The sequence below is a fragment of the Schistocerca americana genome, chromosome 1, assembly GCF_021461395.2.
Source record: "Schistocerca americana isolate TAMUIC-IGC-003095 chromosome 1, iqSchAmer2.1, whole genome shotgun sequence".
Taxonomy (NCBI): Eukaryota; Metazoa; Arthropoda; class Insecta; order Orthoptera; family Acrididae; genus Schistocerca; species Schistocerca americana.
The window spans coordinates 585,714,720-585,725,130 of NC_060119.1; the positions used below are offsets into that span (position 1 = coordinate 585,714,720).

General features: G+C 40.3%; 1 protein-coding gene across 1 annotated transcript in view; it reads right to left on the minus strand.

Annotated features, from left to right (window-relative positions):
- The window catches only part of LOC124578916 (odorant receptor 67a-like), a 68,924-nt gene extending 65,639 nt beyond the window's left edge, over positions 1-3,285 (minus strand). Inside the window, exon 1 of the mRNA XM_047131235.1 lies at positions 3,215-3,285. The gene's annotated coding sequence lies outside the window, so the exon portion shown is untranslated. The remainder of the gene's footprint in view (positions 1-3,214) is intronic.
- Positions 3,286-10,411: the final 7,126 nt, after the last annotated feature.

Sequence of the window (10,411 nt, forward strand, 5' to 3'; positions counted from 1 at the left end):
ACTAACAGTTCCGAACCACCTGCATCCCTTCACGCTTGATGTCTTCCCCGACGGCGATGTCTCTTTCAGCAGTATAACTGCCCACGTCTCGGAGCTAGAAACCTGCTACAGTGGTTTAGAGCATTATAATGAACTCATACTGAAATCTCAGCGACCAAATTCGCCTGCTGAAAATCCTATGGAAACCCGTCTAGGTCGCTATCGGGCGACGAGTACGCAAATCAGAGGCCCGTTATTTACGCGAATTACATGACCTGTGCTTAGACATCTATTGGCACATACTTCCACACACCTACCAACGACTGCCGGATCCCTTATATGCTAATCAGTGAGGTATTTCTTTCCGAAGAAGGACAAAAAAGCAATTAAGCATTTGGTCATAATGTCTTGGCTCATCAATCTATAAAATTGTGATGCTTCTAAAATTGTAGTCCCGTTCTGAAACTTGGACATTCTTCAATATGGCAACTCAAATAACACCATCAAACATGTAATCCCTCAGTTCACTTTCAAAATGGCGGCACTAGAACTACAAATAAAGGCAGTGATAAAGAAGATCTTAAGAAAAACGTGTACTGTGTTAAAGAAGGAAGATTTTCCAAAAAGTAACAACGTATGCATCTGATGATAAAAATTGCAGGCAGGCAAATAGGGGAGAGTTTGGTACCTAAAGAATAGTGTACCTAGGAACACTTGGTGCTTTTTGATATAGTAACTGATTTTAGAGCTCATGAAACAGTAAGCAATACAGATCCCCATAAGCAGTTTCCGCTATTTTCTTTAGTTTTTATTGTTATTAGACATGGGTTTGTGATTTGTGCAGCATTTGTAAATATTTCGCTTTCTATACATGTAACTGCTGTATAATATAATAATTGAAGCTAGTTGGAATGTGTTGTTAATTCGTCACGTGCAGAATTTTATGGTAAGCAAAACTGCTATATATTTTTGGAACTACTTTCACAGGGTGTCCCAGGAGGAGTGGTTAGTATTTAAGGATATCACAAGAACGATCATTTGAAGCAAAAGACTTCATGTGGGAATATGCACTTTTCCGAATGATTTCCGAGACAGAAAAGTGTCTAATGCGTATCGTTTATTTTCTGCGTCATGAAGAGACTGACACAGAGGAAGAATTCGCGACGAGCTGCGTGAAATCAGTCACAAGACTGACGATTCAACAAACAACCAAAAAACATATAGCCATAATTGAGTTAGTTCTTTGATGGTTGTATTGTATGTAACGCCTTAAAATGTAAGAAGAAAGTTTCAGCGTCGGCTATAGAGATAAAAGGTTTCAATCCAAAGTATAATTGCAATCCAAAACAGAATATAATCCTTTCTTACATTGTTGATGACAGCTGACAGTCAAATCTTGGTGAAGGCTAGGTCATACGCAGGATGTGAAAACTAGTTGGTGTTGCTCTCCTCCAGATGTATCAGATGATCAAGTCTATCGGTTGTGAGAATGCAGAGATGATATTGACTGTGTTGGATACCATCTAAGCTTTCGCTGCCCCCTTGCTGGACGGTTAGGCTGAGGTATCCAGACAAAACTTAAGGATTAAAAAAAAAAGACTATTTTAGCTGTAAATCCTTTATTTATAGGCACGAGCGGTTTCGCAGCATTTTCGCGGCGTCATCAAGTGCAACAAAATCAAGTATCGTTTCAATGGAGAAAAGATAATTGGATGACCCAGTGTTCATAGTCGGTCATTTTCACTAACAAGGAAACCTCCCCATCGCATCCCCCTCAGATTTAGTTATAAGTTGGCACAGTGGATAGGCCTTGAAAAACTGAACACAGATCAATCGAGAAAACAGGAAGAAGTTGTGTGGAACTATGAAAAAAATAAGCAAAATATACAAACTGAGTAGTCCATCTCGAAGATATGCAACATCACAGGAAAGCGTGAACTTAAAAGCGCCGTGTTCCCGTGGATAGCGTGAGCAAGTGCGGTACGAGAGGTCCTTGGTTCAAGTCTTCCCTTCAGTGAAAAATTTTTCTTTCTTTATTTTCGCAAAGTTATGATCTGCCGTTCGTTCATTGACGTCTCTGTTCACTGTATAAGTTTAGTGTATGTGTTTTGCGACCGCACCGCAAAACCGTGCGATTAGTAGACGAAAGGACGTGCCTCTCCAATGGGAACCGAAAACATTTGATCGCAGGGTCATAGGTCAACCGCTTCCTCCACAGGAAAACACGTCTGATATATTCTATACGACACTGTTGACAGTATGACAGTAATATGTTGTCAACCCACGTAACTTGTACACTTGGCGAATGGGTAAAAAGATTCTTCTACCTTGCCCGATTTAGGTTTTCTTGTGGATGTGATAATCACTCCCAAAAAAGTGATGAAAACATAAGAGTTTGTCACATAAATTGCAACAAATGAATGCAACAGTTTCACAGTCGCACTGTTTTCCCTGTGTTCTGTCAAAACGTATGTTTTTAACGTTTTCAAATTTTTCCGTGCGTAGACTGTCAAATCCTGCATATGTCCAAGCAAATCTGAACATATCCTGGAGTTTTGGAGAGCGAAATTGATTATGTGTGAGTGCCTGAACTTTGATAATTGTCTGAAAATTAAAAATTAAAATTTTCACTCAAGGGTAGAAATGAGCCAAGGACCTCTCGTTCTGGAGCCGCTCACGCTAACCACGGGACCACGGCGCTCCTGGGCTCATAAGTACCTGTGATGTTGCTTATGGTGCGCATCGACTACTCAGTTTGTATATTTTGCTTATTTTTTTCATAGTTCCGCAAAACTTCTTCCTGTTTTCTCGATTGATCTGTGTTCAGTTTTCCAAGGCGTATCCATTGTGCCAACTTATAACTAAATCTGAGGGGGATGCGATGGGGAGGTTCCCTTGTACGTAACGGACGTGAAACACAAAATAACACAGAATGCTCCAGTGATACCAAGAGTAACAGTATCGGGAGAGCTAGCTTGTTCCCCATATACCGAAACGGTGATCAAAGCACAGACCGTATATGATCATCTACCGGAATGTAAAATTTGATCACCATAATGCTCCGTCATTTGCCACAGCAAGCCCGCGCATTGTATCGCGTACTAAACAGGCGTCATGTCAAGACGCAGGTGTTATGTTTTTTACTTCTAAATGCTTTAATGTGCCATAAATGACTTACAAAATCAAAAGACTGGCGAGAAATTAGAATTTGTAAGTAGTACAACCTAATACTTACTTGATTATAATTTGGTGGTGCTGTATAATTTCAATCAAATCAGAGTAGTTCTTGTCCGTGATTGTTGCTTGAGGGTTCGACAAAGGAGCTCCGCCTTCATTCTGTCCGTTGTTGATGACGTCAGAAAAGTTTTGCTGTTGCTTTCCTGCGTCCTTAACCCTGGGAACCACTCCCTTCTCGTCGAGCGACGCGACCCTCCCCACCACTGAAATATTGTCGTTGAGAACCTGCAGCTCGGCGACAATCATCAGCGTGAGGTGGAAGAAGAGCGTGTCGACGCCCAGCATCGCCCCCGCCGTTGCCACGGCGCACAGCACCTGGCCCAGGTAGATGAGTTCGTAGGTCGGGGAGAGCTGCATATCGATGGGCAGCCAGATGGGGATCGGCGTTGGCCAGTCGATGTTCGTCGATCCAGCCGTAAACACGCGGAACGGCACCGTCACGAAGAGCCAGGCGATCGAGGATACCACGATCATGACCTGAAAGAAGAAGTTTCATTTGTGTTAGACGTTGTCATCCTAAAGATAAGAGCCTTCTTTCAACGGCTGTACTAACGACACTGATACACGTATACCATGGTTTCGTTCTAGTGATAAAAGTTACTCTTTGTTGGTGTCTGTTGCATTACACTTCGACTATAGTGCGATTCGCATAATAATATTTGTTTCAGTAATTCATTTACAACGCAGATAGTTCAAGCAGATCATGACACAATTATCTGGAATTCGCTAGCAACAAATATGAAATATCATTTACTGTACTGCATAAGAAATAATAAATTAGTTCAATACTTACGGAGTCCCCCTTAAACATCCCAACAACCAACCAACCAATACTTACGACCGAGCGAGGTGGCGCAGTGGTTAGACACTGGACTCGCATTCGGGAGGACGACGGTTCAATCCCGCGTCCGGCCATCCTGATTTAGGTTTTCCGTGATTTCCCTAAATCACTCCAGGCAAATGCCGGGATGGTTCCTCTGAAAGGGCACGGCCGACATCCTTCCCTAATCCGATGAGACCGATGACCACGCTGTCTGGTCTCCTTCCCCAAACAACCAACCAACCAATACTTACGGTAACTGTACATATATCTTATTTCTTTTCATTTATTTATTTGTTTATGTCGATTTGATTAGGGCCATCAGACCTGCTCTTACATCGGACCAGGGTTTCAGATATACAGTGACATCACACTTAGCTAAGAAATAACAACGTTAATATCACAAATAGTACAAAAAATGATCTGACTTTCTACAGAGACAATGTGAATACATTGAAATGACTGACAAATAATAAAGTTAATAATTGCAGTACTTCTACAGCAATAGTTCTACTACTACTGCTACTGCTGCCGCTAATAATAGGGGAAGTTAGGGTTAACTCGACCTATTTTTGAAAATATATGAAGATAGTAACTGTTCTCGAAAGAACAGATACCATTGATGACCATGCAGCTTCTCTAGAATAAATGATAATTAATTGAAACCCTCAGCTGCCGACAAGTGTTGTTGATATACCTCGATGGGGACAGCTGAAAGTATGTGCCCGACCGGGGCCCGAACCCAGGACCTCCTGCTTACATGGCAGACGCTCTATCCATCTTTTTTTTTTTCTTTTTTTCATTTTGTTCGTTGTTGATCGTTGTGTTTGGTCGTTGCGGACGTCACATGACATCCGTTCAAGTTCGTTGCTGATCCTTTCACTCAGGTGTTTTTTTTTTTTTTTTTTTTTTTTTTTTTTTTTTTTTTTTACAGAGGCCAACCAGCACTCTGACCGAACACGCTGAGCTACCGTGCCGGCGTCCGAGGACACACATGAACAGCGCGCATGCTAGGTCTTAACCCTTGCACGCTTCCCGCGAGACCCACATTCCTTCCCGTGAAATTTTACTTGAAAACCGGGCCTTTATAAAATTTTTAATCTGGAGAACAACATATGCAAAGATTACAGGCACTTTCACATTTGCAGTTTCTCACACAGATTTTACGAAACTGGAGTACTTCGACTCTACTTTCGAGCCATTTAATCCCACTGGATAGCTTAACTTGACCATATATTGAGGGTTAAATGGATCTCTCCGTTAAATAAATGAATGAATGAAAGGACCCTAAAGATAAAAATTTTTGGCAACAGCATTAGTAATAACGCCTTTATCAGTATACTAATGAAAACTGTCTCAGAAATGATAAAACTAGTGCTCACTGAGTTTACGACATCAACCTAGGACCGAGTCATGTTTTCATAGCAAGTCGCAGTGCCATGTATTGGATTAGGTTGTTCTGCAATTATTTCATCTGAAGCAACTTCAAATTTTGTAGCAGAAATATTTCTCTTAAAAAAGTTCCACTTTGCATCCATCATCGTACATTTTATTCACTTCGGCAACATAACTGCCACCACTCGTGGCAGTTTTCCTTGTACAGTAACTACAAAAATCTCCTTTCTTCTCTATTTTAACATTTATGTCACCATCTTGGTGCAGGTCAGCATCAGAGGAATCAATGTACAGGACATGAACATCATTTTCAGTGTTGCTGATGCACTTTTCCAGTATTTGGCGTTTGACGGAAGCCTTTACTGCCTCGAGTTTCCATTCTTTCTCTACCTTGTTGTTTTCCTCGCACCAGTGTTAGGATATGGCCACACTTGACAGTATATGTAATATCTGTTTGCTGATCTTCCTACTGATGCTCAAGATTCGCTACATTGTCATCTGCAGGTTTGTCTGCATCTTCCCCCGTTGAGTCATCTGCTGTTCGTTGCTGAATTGGCAGAAGTCTATCCATTACATAAGATGACAAAAAAAATCTTCGTCGGTAAATATGTTTGAATTGAAAAGTTCCATACTATTGACGTTAAATACTTTCAAGATGTTGGAGACCGTAAATGCCGAAGGATATGCTACACCTATTAGTCCTGCGCTGTAGTATGTGGTAATTCTGGGGGCACTGGCAGGTGTTCTTGTGAAATTATCCATTATATTCATTCACCATCAACTTTCTAGGCTTAACTGAACTAGTCTACTTAACCAAAAACTTTATTGGATCAGTTAAAGCCAGTTTGTCAACAATCTTCAAAATGGCAGGAAAATACATCTATGTACAGATTGCATTTCTGTGAGTATCATACAGCAATGAACACTGAATTTAATTAAAAAATGTTTACTATTACTAATTAAAATTTCTGAGAATTTGTTAGATGCGAAGAAATTAACCCTTACCAGTGGATTCCACTTTTATACACACTGTATATCTGCGATTCTGGCCAACGTACAGCAGCCGATATTTCTACTTGCAATTTTGCCGTTGACAGTGACGCAACAATGCAGCAAGCAACTTCATCAGTTCCTTACAGTCAGATAATTTCCAGTACAGTCACGCAACCGATCACTGATTCCAACATCTTTGGCAATGCCGATATTACATTGTCTAAGGGCACCCAAAATACCACAGTTGGTTTCCAGAATTCCGCCGAGTCTAACGAATTGCAAAAAATGGTTCAAATGGCTCTGAGCACTATGGGACTCAACTGCTGTGGTCATAAGTCCCCTAGAACTTAGAACTACTTAAACCTAACTAACCTAAGGACAGCACACAACACCCAGCCATCACGAGGCAGAGAAAATCCCTGACCCCGCCGGGAATCGAACCGGGGAACCCGGGCGTGGGAAGCGAGAACGCTACCGCACGACCACGAGATGCGGGCTAACGAATTGCAAAATTCGCCACAGTCTACCAATAATGTCAAGAGCAGTACACAAATTTTTCCATACAACACAGCATTCAATGTAAACACCATTAAAAAATCAGAGTCGCAACCAGAAATTCCTTGTACTGATGCAGATATTAAACTCATATAATGCAGGCACAATTAAACAATCAGTTTTGCAAACAGAAATTTCTTGTACTAACACAGGTGTCAAAATCATGTTTCAAAATGTTACGCAGCAGAATATCCATCAAACCTTACAACTTCGACAGTAAAACGAACAAAACATGCAGCGACTCTAACAGGATGTACAGCAAATCGAACAGAATGTAAAACAACTCTAACCTTTTTAGACAACAAAACAAGAAGGGCGCGACGAACGACTCGAACACACTTTTACCACAGGCTTAACACGTTGTTGAATTGCAAATCGAAGAGATAGCGAATGAACAGTCAGATTTAAAACAACACATTACAGTACGACAAACGGTAGCTGACGAAAAATTACAAAACATTACAGACGTTCACCAACTGGACAAAGGTTTATTGATTACCATGATGAATAAGGAAGTTCCAAACGTTTTGGTCACTAAGGTCCACAAAAAGACGCTACTGCAGTACCGGAAGATCAAACACATTCAAGCCGACGTGCATAATGTCAGAGAGCACTTACTCACGGCACGAACCGAAACTGAAAATCTTGCTAATAATATTTCACAAATTCAGCAGCATACTGAGAATTCCGACTCAACACAACTGGCAAATTTTGCGGAATCGTGAGAATTTCAATCCGTCCAACGAGCTATCGAAAATCAATCAATTGTGAACGACAGACGTTAACAGAAGATACGGAGCATAAATTCTGAGATTGCAAACAGGAAGCTTGCTTCGTCTAATTTTACGCACAACCAGTCTCCAAATTTTTTCGAACACGCCTCGCCGCAACATCAACAATCATCCCCACCCAGAAGTGAGAGGAACTTTTCTATTGACATAGGCTTCTCTCATTCCGATTTTAATAGACGAAAATTTCGTAATTCGCTGCGACATAACAGCTTTGACTTCGAGCACTTCCTCTCTATTTGTAAGTTCAAAGTTTTTCGAAATAGTGCAAATGATTGGATACATCAATTTACTTATTCTTTATCACCTCAATGGCCGGTAACTAGGAAACTGGAATTAATATGCAGCCAAGTCGGCGGCAAACCAGCCATGAGAATGCAGCCAATTGCATGTCAGTGCTATTCGCTGGAAGAATTTCAGAACGCTTTTCTAGACGCATATTTGTCAGACACAACACAACGCGGCGTGAAACATAAAGTTCTTAGTTTATCATATTTCCATGAGTCACAATATGCAATGATCATACAATATGCTGAATACATGGTACAGCAAAACCAATACTCAACGGATCCGTGCAGTCCATCCGTGCCTACACAACTTTGTATCTTAAAACTGCCGAAATCTTTACGCATTCCTTTACTGACTTGTCATCAAAAAGATAACACAAATCCATTTCGCAATGTCTTAGAGCTTCTCGAAATTGATGATTCACACAATTCACAGCGAAACAATTTTTCTTCACATAATAACCAAAACGGACATGATAGCCGTAATTGGAGACAGCGAAATTCTTTTTACAGTTCGGATCATCGCCGTGGTAACAATGGGCCGAATCACAACCATCAGAATCACTATGCAAACAGCCAGTTTTCAGGTAATAGAGTCATCAAAACTATCAGCAATAACAACCTCTCCCGTAATTTTTTCACAGCAGAATAATTTTGGCAACAGTTTTAGACACAGGAATGACGATTGGCGACGTGACACACAACGACCGTGCTTAATAATTATTGCAATCAGCGAAATTTTTGACTAAGTCAACCAAACACTTGTTTCCATTCACCACAACAATCTTACAACAATTCCCAACCTCAAATGTCAGTGTGCATAAATGAATTGCCAGCAAAAATGAAGGGACAGTGGAAATCAATAATCACAAGCCGACCAATATCCGCCCCATACTCAACCTGTGATTATACAAGATTCCACACTTTCTCGGGACATTACTGAAAATTTTATTTCCTTTCAGGGTATTAAGGACTCCCTATTACAGGAAAAAGAAGAACGTCGAAGACATATTTTTCATCTCGTTTTTAGCTTTCAGATAGGCAACAATACGTTAATCGAAGTTCTTAATTCCTGCTCTCCTGTATCACTGATCAGCGATTCCGCTTTCAGTAAATGTAATTCTGATCACAATTGTCTAGCATTACCTTTACGTTAAATAAAGATTAGAGGTGCAGTTTCTGCCAAAGGAGTGGATGTCCAACTACAAACTCACTTGGAATTTTCTGTTCAGAGACATTCATTTTTCGCCACCTTCCGAATTGTTCCCCTTCTTACTACCGAAATAATCCTATGCGTTGATTTCTTAAACTGCGATAAAGCGATCCTACACTTCAAAAAATCCTGCATTATCCTTCAGAAAGATGACATACCGATCGCTTTGAATTTTGAACATAATGTATCTATGGAAGAATAGGATATCAGTCTATTACATTTCTTAACGTCAGGCAAAAATACAATCTGGTTTATATTCTACTTCACTACCTATTTTTATTCTTCAGCCAACCAGTCGCAATCTGACATCTCACAAATAATGCAAGCCAAAGTTGACACCAGTGAGGAAGCATCCAATGAAGACAGCTTTCAATTACAACAAACTTTAAACACTCTCATGTTTTTGTCTATGTTCTTGGTATCATTCGTGGATTCCTATATGAATTTCAAGTTAAATGGCATGATATTTTTGTTGCCTGGCATTATATTGTTACTGTCTGTCATACTATGTTATGGCAAGGCAATACTGAACCAGCCGATAGTCCTTATACCAGCCCACTTCATGTTGTGCACAAAAAAGACGGATCTCTACGAGTTGGGCTTGACTCAGAACGCACTAACGACGCCATTGTTCTAGGAACAGATCAACCTCAGATGTTAGATGAATTACTGAAGAAATTTTATGACGTTACTGACTTTTCTATACTAGACTAGAAATATGGTTTTTGGCACTTAGAGTTGTGTCTCAGCTGTCGCAAACACACCGTCTTGCAATTTTTCGGTATCTATTACCAACTTTGGAAATTATGATTTAGCTCAAAGATTTCTTCGGCACCCTTCATTTGGAGTTTAAATTCGAATCTACCAGACGATCTAAAGAGCAGAATTACGACAAATGTTGACAACATTGTCATTGCAGAGAAAATTTCACAACAACATAACAACCTTTTGGACTCCTTTTTGCAGAAATTTGCAAACAATGGCATTACCATCAACCTACAGAAATCTGAGTTCAGCAGAACAACTATCAAATTTTTATCCCGCATTATTTCCATTTCTGATATGCAACCGGATCCAGACTATCTCGAAGCCATTCGAGACATTAAAGCACCAACAAATAAACATAAAGTTACGAGTTTTCCCG